This window comes from Schistocerca cancellata, chromosome 4, assembly GCF_023864275.1.
Source record: "Schistocerca cancellata isolate TAMUIC-IGC-003103 chromosome 4, iqSchCanc2.1, whole genome shotgun sequence".
In the NCBI taxonomy this organism is placed as follows: Eukaryota; Metazoa; Arthropoda; class Insecta; order Orthoptera; family Acrididae; genus Schistocerca; species Schistocerca cancellata.
In genome coordinates this window covers 193,583,958-193,598,793 of record NC_064629.1, presented here as the reverse complement: position 1 = coordinate 193,598,793, position 14,836 = coordinate 193,583,958, and the positions used below count along the sequence as shown (strand labels likewise).

The 14,836-nt window shown below is 39.5% G+C and overlaps 1 pseudogene; it reads left to right on the top strand.

Moving 5' to 3' along the window:
* The first annotated feature begins 2,135 nt into the window (after positions 1-2,135).
* Positions 2,136-2,253, top strand: LOC126186146 (5S ribosomal RNA; annotated as a pseudogene).
* The last annotated feature ends 12,583 nt before the right edge of the window (positions 2,254-14,836 follow it).

Below are 14,836 nucleotides of genomic sequence, written 5' to 3'. Positions count from 1 at the left end.
TCATATTCTATTCCATCAATTTTTATTTTCTCACCATTGAATTCTAATGGTAATTTACCAATATATATATGATGCCCAAAGAGTCTTAATCCAAAACTAGGATCTGCACTATGATTGATAAATTCTCAAATTCTTTCACTTATACTTTTTTTAACATCTTTGTTTTGAATTTTGTTCTATCTTTTTCATAATTCTCCAACATATATTTTATTTCTGATTCATTTAATGTGGAGTCATACTTACCAGGAATATCATCAGTCCATTTATGTAGAGGAATATCATTAAGTTCATCTAAATAATGTCGATTACAAGTTTTTCGAATTCTCAATTTTCTCAAATTTCTTTTAAAATGTTTTCTCCAAATCCTTCAATTCCTTGGTTAACTTTTTCAATTGTATCTATAACTGGTTGGTGTACTTTCTTAAATTTTTAATATTTGATACTAGGTTTTTTTCCTTTACTTAAACTCTTCTTTTCATTGCTCTTTTAATTTTTTATTTTGTTTGGTTTCTTAACGATTTTTAGATTGTATTTCGTGGAACATTTATTAAGAATAAATTATCATATTTTTTTTATTTTGTATTTTACATTTATGTTTATTTTTTATATTCAATGTTTATATTTTATGTTTATGTTCGATGTTTAAAAAGTCTAAAAATTTTCCCTACATTTACCTTTATTGTTTTTTCTTGTCATATCAGTTGTTATAAAACCAAATTTATCTTTATTCCAATATTTATTACATAATTCTTTACATTCATCTCCACCTGCAAATATATGATAAATACGATTTAAATGTTATTTTTACTTTCACTTCGAGAAAAGATCAAGAAAATTCAATTCTTCATTTGACTACAGATAATCATAATTCTATCCTTCCAAAGAAAGGTAACATTGTTGTAAAAAGTATGGAAATTCATGTTCCACTCGTTAAATATGAACCAGAGTATTCACTTCAATTAGAACAAGTATGACTTAAAAATCAAAAAATTCAGATTTCTTTCATTGAGCTTCAAACAACTGAAATTGCTGGTTTACAGTGGAAAAAAATATTGAATTTGATATTACTAATTATTATAATTCTACAGAATTAAGTATGGCTTACTTTATTCTAGTTGTTTTCCATACTAATTGAGTGAATACTCAATTACTTGATTCTTCTTTATTTGATCATGTTAAATTACAAAATATCCAAGGTAAAAGTGGAAGGAATGAAGTTTTTCCACAAGGATTAAGGAATCTTGATCCACAAATAATTTCTTAAAAGTGTTTGATTATTTTAGAGATTTTAAAAGAACAGCTCGATCAAATAATGATGTAAATGTAAGGCATTTAAATTTTATTTAAATTGCCCCTTTTATGTAATAAATATGACTAGGAGAAGGAAGGTTTTAACTACTCAAAAAACAACAATTAAATTATGTGCATTCTTTAACAAGAATATTCCAAATGATACTATTGCATATCTTATTATGTACGGTAAGAAAAATGATTCCCAACATAGAATGCTTACTGAATGTTTTAATTAAGTAATTGAATGAAAAATTAGGAGAATTTAAAGAACTTTCAACATCTTGTTTTCATCTCCTTTTGAAATATTTTTGTAAAACTAGAGAAGATAAAAACTGAAAACTGTTTTTCTTCAAAAATTAAAATGTTCTCCAAACGTTTGGAAAATATTTTAATTCTTTTTTATTCTTCAAATTTTTTCTTTATAAATACATATGTCCATGAATGTTAGCACTGAAAATCTATTAAGTGAACTTAATAATTATAGTAATGGTTGCTCTGAAGTGTTCATTAAATTATCAGAGCTTAAGAAACATAAATCTGATGCAATTTCCAAAGCTGAATTTTTAGCTACTAAATTTGGGGATAAAATTTTATTACCTTTAGATGTGAAATATAAGATTACTCTTCCAGATTGTAATACTAAAATCTTTAAAAATGATGATGATAAATTAGACAAACTTGTAAATTTACATTTTGTTTAATGAGCTAAAAGTAAATAAACATCATCCAATTCATGTTATTGAACTTGGAAGTTTTTTAAAATTTGTATTTTTCTTTTATTTACATTAAGATTTCCTTTCCTATAATTTTATAAGTTTTTTAAATAGCTCAGCTTTGTTTGGGGCAGTGGCCTTGCCATAGTGGATACACTGGTTCACGACAGATCACCAAAGTTAAGCACTATTGGGTGTGGCTGGCACTTGGATGGGTGACCATCTGGGCTGCCATGCACTGTTGCCGTTTTTCGGAAAGCTTCATGATGCCAATTGAGGAGCTACTTGACCAAATACTAGCGGCTCCAGTCACAGAAAACCATCGTAACAACTGCGTGAGTGGTGTGCTGACCCCAAGCCCCTCCTATCCACATCCTCAGCTGAGGATGACACGGCAGTCAAATTCACCAGATGGGCCACTTGTGGCCTGAACACGGAGTGCTTCTGTTTTTCATTTTTGTTTCCATGGTATTTATGCAGAATTTAATTTTTGCATATAGGGAAATGAGATTTTTTGGTTTGGGGAACTGGGAAATTGGGTTCTTGGTCAGCATCCTGGAAATTTGACTTGGAAATGCTCCTTGCATTAGAATTGGCATAGACATACATACTACTCTCGTACCTTCGTTAACAGTCTGTAGTGGCTCACAACGTCAAATGCTTTTAAGAAATCTAGTAGTATGAAATCTGCCTGTTGCTTTTCATCCATGGTTCATAGGATATCATGTGAAAAAAGGGCAAGCTGAGTTTCGCAAGAGAGGTGCTTTCTGAAACTGCTGATTCATGGGCTCCATCTTAAGGAAATTTACTACATTCGAACCGAAAGTATGATCAAGAATTTTGGAGCAAATCAATGTTAAGGATCTGTAATTTTGCTTGTTAGTCGCTTGGTACCTTGTGCTGGGCGAGAGATTCACGGTGGAAGCTAGTTAAGTAAGAGACCAATGCCGTAGAATACTATTTGTAAAACCCAATTATGATTCCATCCCGACCTGGCGTCTTATTTACTTTCAACGTTTTCAGTTGTTTCACTACGCCACATATGCTTATTACTATGTTCTCCATATAAAAGTCTATGTGATGGTCAAACAACGGCATATTTGTCCGATTCTCCTGTATGAACGATTTCTTAAATGCGAAATTTGGCACTATGGCTTACCTTTAACTTTATTCTACTGCCTCACTTGACTGGTCAACGAGTGACTGGATAGAAGCCTTAGATCCGCTTGGCGACTTGACGTAAGACCACAATTATCTTGGGTTCTCGGCAAGATCTGTTACTCAGATATGATGGAGGTAGTTATTATATGCTTTGTATCCATCTTTTTACAGCTGCGCGAATTTCTAACTTTTGCCTGTCGTTATTTAAACATTCTCTTGCGAACCGAGATTGGAACAGCCTTTGCTTCCTCATCCCCAAATTTCGTTCTTAAATTATGGTGAGTCTATCCATAATCCGCCTACTAGTATATACGAGGACTATTCAGAAGGTAAGGTCCGATAAGTCGCGAAATGGAAACGACAGTGAAAATCCAATAAAGCTATCCACAGATATCTACATCTGCATCTATATTCTGAAAACCACTGTGAGGTGCATGGCAGAGGGTTCGTCCCATCGTGCCTGTTGTTAGGATTCTTTTCTGTTCCATCCACATATGGAGTGTTGGAAGAACGTTTGTTTGAATGCCTCTGTGAGTGCAGTAATTATTCTAATCTTATCCTCACGATCCCTGTGTGAGCAATGCATAGGAGGATGTAATATATCCCTAGAATAATAATTTAAAACCGGTTCTTGCAACTTCGTTAATAGACTTTCTTGGGATAGTTTATGTCTGTCTTCAAGAGTCTGCCATTTCAGTTCCTTCAGTATCTCTGTGACACTCTCCAAAGAATTAAAAACCTGTGACCATTCGACTGCCCTTCTCTGCATATGTTCAATATCCCCTGTTAGTCCTATCTGGTTTGGGGCCCACACACTTGACCAATGTTCTAGGATGGGTCACATGAATGTTTTGTAAGCAATCTCTTTTGCAGGCTGATTGCACTTCCTCAGTATTTTACCAATGAACTGAAGGCTGTTACCTGCTTTATCCATGGTTGAACCTATGTGATCATTCCATTTCATGTCACTACCCATGACTGAACCTATGTGATCATTCCATTCCATGTCACTACAAAGTGTTACACCCAGGTATTTGTATTTGTTGGCCGATTCCAAGAGCAAATCATTGATATTACAGTCATAGGATACTATGTTTCTTCGTTTTGTGAAGTGCAGAATCTTACATTTCTGAACATTTAGAGCAAGGTCACAATCTCTGCACCACTTTGATATCTTATCAAGATCTGACTGAATATTTATGCGGCTTCTCTCTTTATAGACAACTGCATGATCTACAAAAAGCCTGATTTTAGTATTAATATTGTCTTCAATATCATTAATACACAACATGAAAATCAAGAGTTTCAACACACTTCCCTGGGGCACACCTGAAGATATATTGGGCAGTGTCTCTAGTATGCCTGTTGATTACGTCACGTCGCTCTTTTCAGTTCTGAGCAAGCAGTGAGCACGAAAAGAAGCCTAAAACAATAGTGTTTCCCACCACATATTGGTGCCCACTGAGAGATTTCACACCGAGTGAGGTGGCAGAATGGTTATCACACTGGACTCGCATTCGGGAGGAATGGTTCAAATCTGCATCTGGCCATCCTGGTCTAGGTTTTCTGTGGTTTCCCTAAGTCACTTCAGGAAAATGTCAGAATGGTTCCTTTGAGAGGGCGCAGCTGATTTCCTTGCATATCCTTCCCTAATCCAATGGGATTGATGACCTCACTATTTGGTCAGACCCCCACCCCCCACCCCCCAAAATCAACCAACCAACCGAGATTTCACCTGATTTCATGCAACCTCAAATGACGTTCCTGTCATGCATTTTCTTCTTCATAACAATACTCGGTCGCACACTCCAAGGGGAATGAGGATATCCCTGCAACGTTTTTGATGGGAAGTGTTTTGTCAACAAGCCCAGACTTGACTCCCTTTGATGTTCACCTCTACTCACATTAACCATTGGCTATGAAGACACCATTTTGCCACAGCCAACGAACTGAAGACCAGCATAGAGAAGTGGGGAACTTCTATGACGAAGGTATTGGAAGGCTGGTACAACGTTACAAGAAATGTCTAAGTTGGAGTGATAGCTATGTAGATGAGTAGCTGGAAGGGGAAGCAATATGTTGCAAATAAAACATGTTTTATTTTCACCATGGTACCCATTTCAACCGATCAGACATTTCTTTTTGAATAGCCCTCGTGCTTCTCCACAGAAAGATTTACAATCCATTTAAACTTTGCCCATAATTCCTCTACATCCAACATACTAGAACTAAATGATGTCAATTCAATATCCAAGAGGGATGCTAACAACTGCTTATCTGCTCTTTCTAGCAAAAATACTCTGGTAGCCTTCTTGATTGATTTATTAACTTTAATAATCATAGTCTCTATATGACATCATGGTCATCAATCTCTGTCCTATACTGATCAGATCAGTGCCACTGGTGATAACAATGATAATAGTACCAATGACAGCGCCATATTAAAGTGGCATTGTCCAACACAAGTTCCTTCACCAAAGAAGACGAAATAAATATTCCACAATTCGGATCAAGAACAATTGCCAACATGTGTAACTTGTGTAGTGAAGCAGCTTAAAGCGCTTGACAAAGGCAAGACTTCCAGTCCAGACAGCATACCAATTAGATTCCTTTCAGAGCATGTCGACGGAATAGCCTCATATTTAGCAGTCATATGCAACAGCTCGTTCAACAAAAGATGCATACCTAAAGTCTGGGAAGTTGGGCAGGCCACACCAACACTCAAGAAAGGAAATAGGAGTAAGCTACAGAATTACAGACCCATATCACTGATGTCAATATGCAGTAAGATTTTAGAACGTATACTGTCCTCGAGCATTATGAATTACCGTACCCCGAAGGTAATGGTCTATTGTCACATAGCACGAATTCAGAAAATATCGTTCTTGTGAAACACAATTAAGGCTATGGTTCTACCATGTTGTATATGAAGTACCACTGGGCTGTTCCCATCTGACTACAAAATGCAAATACAACTAGCTCTTTATTCACACAAAGTAATGATTGCTTTTGACAAGGGATCTCAAATTATTTCCATGTTTCTAGATTTCCAGATAATGCTGTGGGTAGGGCAAACCAAACGCTGTGTTTTATTGGCAAAATAGTTAAAAGATGCAACAGGTCTACTAAAGAGATTGTTTACAATACGCTTGTTTATCACTGGTAGAGTATTGTTGTGTTGTATGGGATACTTACCATACAGGACTGATAGAGGATATCTAAAAAGTCCAGAGAAGGGCAACTCATTTTGACTTATTGAAAAATAGGAGAGAAAGTGTCATAGATATGATAAGCGAGCTGGTATGGAAATTATCAAACAAAGGTGTTCTGCACTGCGGAGAGATCTTTTCACGAAATTTCAATCACCAGCTTTCTCCATTGAATGTGAAAATGTTTTATTGTCGCCGACCTGCAAAAAGTGAGAAATGGTCATCACAATAAAACAAGAGAAATTACAGCTCGTACAGAAAGATTTAAGTGTTCATTTTTCCTGTGCGCTGTTCAAGAGTCGAATGGTAGAGAAATAATCTGAATGTGGTTCAAAGAACACTCTGTCAGATACTTAAGTATGAATTGCACAGTAGTGACGTAGATGCTGATGAAGATGCAGAAGAGGGGGGGAAACCATATAGAAACAAAAAAAAAAATCCGAAATGTTTCCACTGTATAGCGTAAATGGGTTCAGCTACAAATGGCAGATGAATCCCAGTATGATGGTTATGGTTTGAGTTGTACATTAAACCAACCGTACTGTGCAATGTGCATGACTGCACAAGTTTCAACAGTTGTGGCTCTGTTAGGTAAGACCATCGCATAAAAAGCAAAAATGTTATAGGTTTCTAACTACACTCCTGGAAATGGAAAAAAGAACACATTGACACCGGTGTGTCAGACCCACCATACTTGCTCCGCACACTGCGTGAGGGCTGTACAAGAAATGATCACACGCATGGCACAGCGGACACACCAGGAACCGCGGTGTTGGCCGTCGAATGGCGCTAGCTGCGCAGCATTTGTGCACCGCCGCCGTCAGTGTCAGCCAGTTTGCCGTGGCATACGGAGCTCCATCGCAGTCTTTAACACTGGTAGCATGCCGCGACAGCGTGGACGTGAACCGTATGTGCAGTTGACGGACTTTGAGCGAGGGCGTATAGTGGGCATGCGGGAGGCCGGGTGGACGTACCGCCGAATTGCTCAACACGTGGGGCGTGAGGTCTCCACAGCACATCGATGTTGTCGCCAGTGGTCGGCGGAAGGTGCACGTGCCCGTCGACCTGGGACCGGACCGCAGCGACGCACGGATGCACGCCAAGACCGTAGGATCCTACGCAGTGCCGTAGGGGACCGCACCGCCACTTCCCAGCAAATTAGGGACACTGTTGCTCCTGGGGTATCGGCGAGGACCATTCGCAACCGTCTCCATGAAGCTGGGCTACGGTCCCGCACACCGCTTCTGCCTTGGTGCCAATGATGGTCGTATGCGTGTTTGGCGCCATGCAGGTGAGCGTCACAATCAGGACTGCATACGACCGAGGCACACAGGGCCAACACCCGGCATCATGGTGTGGGGAGCGATCTCCTACACTGGCCGTACACCACTGGTGATCGTCGAGGGGACACTGAATAGTGCACGGTACATCCAAACCGTCATCGAACCCATCATTCTACCATTCCTAGACCGGCAAGGGAACTTGCTGTTCCAACAGGACAATGCACGTCCGCATGTATCCCGTGCCACCCAACGTGCTCTAGAAGGTGTAAGTCAACTACCCTGGCCAGCAAGATCTCCGGATCTGTCCCCCATTGAGCATGTTTGGGACTGGATGAAGCGTCGTCTCACGCGGTCTGCACGTCCAGCTCGAACGCTGGTCCAACTGAGGCGCCAGGTGGAAATGGCATGGCAAGCCGTTCCACAGGACTACATCCAGCATCTCTACGATCGTCTCCATGGGAGAATAGCAGCCTGCATTGCTGCGAAAGGTGGATATACACTGTACTAGTGCCGACATTGTGCATGCTCTGTTGCCTGTGTCTATGTGCCTGTGGTTCTGTCAGTGTGATCATGTGATGTATCTGACCCCAGGAATGTGTCAATAAAGTTTCCCCTTCCTGGGACAATGAATTCACGGTGTTCTTATTTCAATTTCCAGGAGTGTATTTTGAGGCCAAAAACCGCATAAAAAGCAAAATTATATCGGATTCTAATTGTCCTGTGACCAAAAACCACATAAAAAGCAACAATAAAATCTGTTTCTAATGGGCCTGAGGCCAAAAACTGCATGAAAAGCAACAATGAAATCGGTGTTTAACTGTCCTGAGACTGGCACAAGACATGTTCTATATGCTATCCCATGTTTTCTGCCACAAGTTGAAATCGACATACAACATGTTCCACAGCAACTCAGACTGTCACAAGGATTGCTTCAGAATGCAATGCCCAATGTGTGCCTTTAAGTTAGCTACGTTTGTAATTGGATCACTGAACAAAAATTATCTTTCAGATAACTCCACTGCCAGTGGTCACACTGATTAAGATCAGGTGATCTGGACAACCAGGCTGTAGAGAAATGACGACTGATAATTCTAGTATTTCCAAAATGAGTCTGCAGCTGCTGCTGCAACGACTGTGAAATTTGTGGAGCAAAATCTTGAAAAGTTCTCGAATGATTTACTTTAAATTTTTAGATGATGCTTTAATAAACGGTTGAACAGGCATAAGCTACGGTACATGTTTGTAATATACATGCTATATAAATATATAATAGAGAAATGTTGTTAGCAACAATCTCGGAAAATTCTTGATACATTCACTTTAGATTTTTACACGATAGTCTAATAAACATTTGGAAGGACATAGGCTACATTTTTTAAAATATATATGATATATAATTGTATATATTATATAAAGAGCATAATGTTATTAGCAACAATCACGAAAAATTCTTAATGAATTCACTTCAGGTTTTTGCACGATACTCTGATTAACATTTAGGAGGACTCAGGTTACATTTTTAAAAATATATATGGTGTATAATTGTATATAATATATAAAGAGAATAATGTTGTTAATAAAAATTATGAAAAGTTCTTAAGTGACTTACCTCTTGTTTTTTACACGATGCTCCCATGAACATTGAGATGGACACAGGCTAATTTTTTTAAACATCAATGAACATATTATCTGTTAAAAATGACTGTGAGACAGAAATGGCTATGCTTTGCTGGGGAAATGAGCGGTTTCATTTTCTTTCCGGCAGTCACTTTTAACTACGATAAAGGGCATTTAAATCATTAGACAAATCGCTTCTCCCACATATATTCTTTGTCTTTATACATAATTTTGTTTTATCTCCTCGCAGTCGACTGTAACAGAAAGCAGGAAAGTTATAACTTAATAATCTTATCCATTTGCAGATTAAAACTGTGGGAAATAGTCATTGCAGCTACCATACTCACAGAGACCCCATGTACCAAAGATTCCAATCGATTTGGTCATTCAGTTTAAACTGCTTTAATTCTCAATCGAGGTTTTGTTTCCAGTAACCATAAACAAATAAACAAGGCTCGAGGTTAGAGAAGGGGGAGGATAAGACGAGTTGAACAGAGATGGGAGAGGATGGACAGAGAGAGGGGGAAGGAGGAGATGGCAGAGAGAGGGGGAGAAGATGCAGAGAGAGAGAGAGAGAGAGAGAGAGAGAGAGAGAGAGATAGAGAGAGAGAGTGGGGAGGAGGAGATGGAAAGGGAGAGGGTACTGGAGGTGATGGACAGAGACAGGAGGGAGGAGGAGAGTACGACGCGTATCCAATTTCCATACATATTTAGCAATTGCGAAGGATTGCCAGGTTCGTTGGTCACATATACGTCCATACTCTGCAAACCACTGTGTAGTACATGGCAGAGCATAATCCTCATTGCAGCACATATCAGAGTTTTTTCCTGTTCTATTCCTGCAGGAGACACGGGAGAATGACTGCTTAGATGCCTTTGTACCCACTATAATTACTCTCCTCTTCTCTTTACCATACCTATGGAAATGATATGTAGGAAACTGTAGCATTGTCTTCGATTCCTCACTTAATTGTATGGGTTTGAATCTTTGTATGCAGCCTCCTATCTTCAAGCAACTGCTAGTCTTGTATAAGTTGATCCTACCCACACTTCAATGCTGTTGAGGGGTTAGAAAGTGTTGCTATGGTAAAGACACTCATAGCATTTACCAGTGCCAGTGCTCCTCGACAAATTATGGTCCTACAATAAACAATGTTGTCAACCCCCAACATACTGTTACCTTTCTGGACTGAAGTAGCACCGATTGATGGTTGTTTGGTTGATTTGGGGGAGGGGACCAAACAGCAAGGTCATTGGTCGTATCGGATTACGGAAGAATGGGGAAGGAAGTCAGCCTTGCCCTTTAAAAGAAACCATCCCAGCATTTGCCTGAAGAGATTTAGGGAAATCATGGAAAACCTAAATCAGGATGGCTGGACAGGGGTTTGAACAGTCATCTTCCTGAATGTGAGTCCACCTCGCTCGGTCACCAGTTGATGTTCAAGCGGATTTTCCATTGCACATTGCAGTGATGTATATACTGCATACTGACATGTCCTTGGAGGTGGAAATGGGCTTCATCTGTCCACAGAATTTTCCGTGGCCCTTCATTTTTGACTTCCATGTGAGCAAGGACTTGTAGGGCAAACACAGGTCAGCATGAAGTAAGTCACTAACATGCGTAATTTTGTATGGGTAACAATGCAGGATGTTTTGTAGAATTTAATGCACCATGCTCACTGGCATGTCTTAAGTTCAGGCCATCCCCCATGCACAGCACATTTGCACAGCATCACTCAACCTCTCCTGCAATGCTGTGGCCATGTCTTCTACTGATTTCAGCTCAATTGTTTTTCTCCCTCTGACATACTGCACCGCAGAAGAACCTGTCATTTTGAATTTCATAATAATTTTCTCCAGACATTTGGCAGAGATTGGACCAACGCCTTTTTTTCAAATCCGTGAGCATCCGGAATTTCTGCAGAGCTATTGGCGCACAGTCACTGTTCTCGTAAAAAGTTGTACCAGCAGCTTGTGATCCTGTATTGAGACAGTCATGCCAATTGTCTCAGACGTACAGTGAGAAAGAGACGTGTACCCCATGCCTTTTATTTCGCACACTCTGTTGCCTACAATGCCATGGAATGGTAAACTTTTTACTATTTTTTTTTCCTTCGATAATATTCCGTTCAAATTTGACTTAATTCTGAGCAGAGGTTCTTTGCAGCCTTTTGAAACTGGAACTTTAATTATAATCACTCTGTATATCTAATCTGAAATTAAATCTAATGCATCAAATTACAATAAGACCGTCTGTATATGTGATGTATATACTGTTTTCACAGTTGCTCTGTCGCACTACCTAACACTCTGTCCCTGAGTTCATCACACAGTTTCTCAAGCTAGTGTTGGTATGTTGACTGAAAAGATACGGTGGGGGCGGGGGTGGGGGGGGGTGGGGAGGGGGGGGGGAAGTGACTCTGATTCTCCACCATAAGGTCTAACAGTAGGCATGAGATACTGGAGGGTACTGTTGCATGCCACCTCTGCAATGATGTCGTCTCCTTCCTCTTGAATGCCGCTGTCTGCTCCAATCCCTACTCCATAACTCTCTTTCTGAACAGTGGGCTTGGTTCACAAATCTCAGAAATTTTGCCTCACAATGGGGCCTGCAGGCCAGTTATTGCCTTACCACATAACAACGTTTGCTTCCACCCTTGATCCAGTCCCTTTGTTCGATTACATTTTCCAGATAGTTTTGAAATACCTTTACTCATGAATGGGAAAACGTTGGTAGCTTACTTTTATTATTTGCCATGGTTTACTTTGACCAAAAACTACCACCCATAACTCCATCTACTTTTCTTGGTCAGTCCCTGTAATATCTTTGTTTGATCCACCGAATATCACACTTTGTTGAGCACATTCACTCTGTTCACCTCATTCCCAAATCTTTATATATGTAGACAACATATTCTACCCTTTTTTCTGGCACTCATAGCTGCTCATTCTTTATTTCATCTTTACAACCTTGGAACTATGCACATTAAAAAATTTAACACTATGTTGGTTCTCTACGTGTCTCAGTCTGTAATTTACCAAAAACATGACATAAGACAATTTACTCCACTTAACACTATGCTGCTTAATTTCCGTTTCCTTAGCCTACTGCATCACATTTACTGATCAATCAATAGTTTGCAAAACAAAGCACTCATCTCTTTGACACAAGAACCTCACCCATGTACATATTATACGTTTCATCCCATTACCTTAGTTTCAAACTAAATTTCCTTTAGACATAATCCTGTTTTAATCTTTTTAACTCAGTCCACAAAAACACATACGTAAATACAGGGTGACAATTGTTGAACTATATGAAAAAAATGTAAGTTAGCTACAAACTACTGTGTGCACATACTTTATTCAACATGTCACTACGGATATTCGGATTTAGGTTATGACATGTTCAATATGACTGCCATCAAGGCGATGATGTGGCACAGATGGAAAGCAAAATTCGGCACGACCCGCCAAAGTGTTGGAACATCGACACGGTCGATGACCTCCTGAATGGCTGTTTCCAGCTCAACAATAGCTTTGGGGTTATTGCTGCACACCTTGACTTTAATTAGCCCCACAAGAAGGAGCAGCATGTGCTCAGTTCCGGAGAATATGGCAGCCAATCGAGGCCCATGCCAGTGGCCTCTAGGTAGCTGAAAGCCAGACTGTGGTCCCCAGAGTGCTCCTCCAGGACATCAAACACTCTCCTACTTTGATGGGGTCAAGCTCCATCTTGCATGAATGACATCTTCTCGAAATCAGGATCACTTTGGATAATGGGGATGAAATCATCTTCCAAAACCTTCACATACCATTCGGTAGTCACCATGTCATCAAGGAATATCACACCAATTATTCCGTGACTGGACACCACACAGTAACCTGTTGAGGGTGAAGAGACCTTGCGATCAAGAAATGTGGATTTCCAGTCCCCCAAACACTCCAATTTTGCTCATTTCACACATTTTCACGTGCTAATGGCCAACTAATTCCCATCATGCTCTGTGGAAAACTGTGCAATTTGAGCATCCTAACACAAACCATTCAGAAGTTATGATTATTTTATTTCATATAGTTCTTAATGTATAATTACACATATAACCCTGTATCTTGGAGAGTTGCTTCCAACATCCTGGTTTATCTGGAATTATGCCTCGTCTCTACTTTGCCTTACCTTTGTTAATTTCCCTATATTACAACCTGTATTCACACTGATTGAACTTTGGTAGTTCCTTATTTCTCATACTACCTGCAGTCCATTCTGTATCTACCTTTTATTTACTTCATATATTCTCTTGTCATTTCATTAACTTCCCTACCAATTACTTCATGAAAATTTCTCTGATGCCACATATACACTACAAAGTACTATAGAGAAAACAAAAGAGGAAGGCAATTGAACAAGGAATGGAAGAATTGTTCTATTCACCTCAGTTGCACAGAGCTGCATGATAGTGAAGCTTCCCAAAGCATGATGTAATGACTGAATAATGGAAAGTTGCCAGAAAAAAAAAAAACATCCATGTATGAATATTAACTGAAAGTATTGTATCTTAGGTAGAGGCACACAGTGCAATCCACTCCCCTCAGACCATTAAGAAGTCATATGCTCTGAGAAACTGCAGGTTTGATGCTCACTGATTGCAAATTGGAAGTAAAAAGTGATGCAGTCACCACCGTATGCAAACAGCCCCAAACACCATATGGAGAGGCCCTCAAATGCCAAGCAAGGTGGAGTTCAAGAAATCAAGAGACCAACGATCAGAAGAATTCTAGCCTTGGATGACTGACAGCCTACTGTGGAATCCATGTGAGTTAGCATTATCTTCAGTTAAGCTTGTATACTAAGAGGGACTAGCAAAACGCTTTCCTGTATGTACCTCCAAATTAGCATTAATGGTTTCCAGCATACATTTTTCCACATGTACCTATGTCTGTATGTCACTTTCACTGTGACAAGTACACGAACCCAAGGGTTCGATTAGAACAATAGAGTCTGCCACTTCCATGGTTTGTGGTATGTAGTACCATACTGTACTGTGTATACCCAAATCTTAACAAATTTATAAGCCAGATTGGCCTTTTGTTCTTGTAATTTACTGGAGAATCTAGTAAGCCTCATCTACGTTTTTATAAACCTGTGTCTGAGCTCTTCTGCATGTTTATTGCAAACGTGCGAAGAAGCAGTAAAAAGCAGACCAGTAAAACAACTCAGAGTCTCGTTTCCCATACCATTCCCATATCTACCCCCTACGCCTAACAATGAAGTCTTTCTGCACTGCCTCCAACCACAGAGCCCTGAAAAATCACAGCTTGACCCCACCGCCATTTTTCTTGGTGTGCAGCCACTCGCATACCAAGAAATGGATGACCTAAAATCCTGCATCACCTGTGTTCTGAGCGTGAGCTACTAAGTATGTCATGACCCATGGCAGATTATGACATACAGAGTGTTCGGACATTCCCATTAGAAACTTCTAGAACTTGTAGGGGAGTGAGTAGATGATATTTTCAATTGTAACCCATGTCCCGAAATGTATCATATTGGTGTTACAAC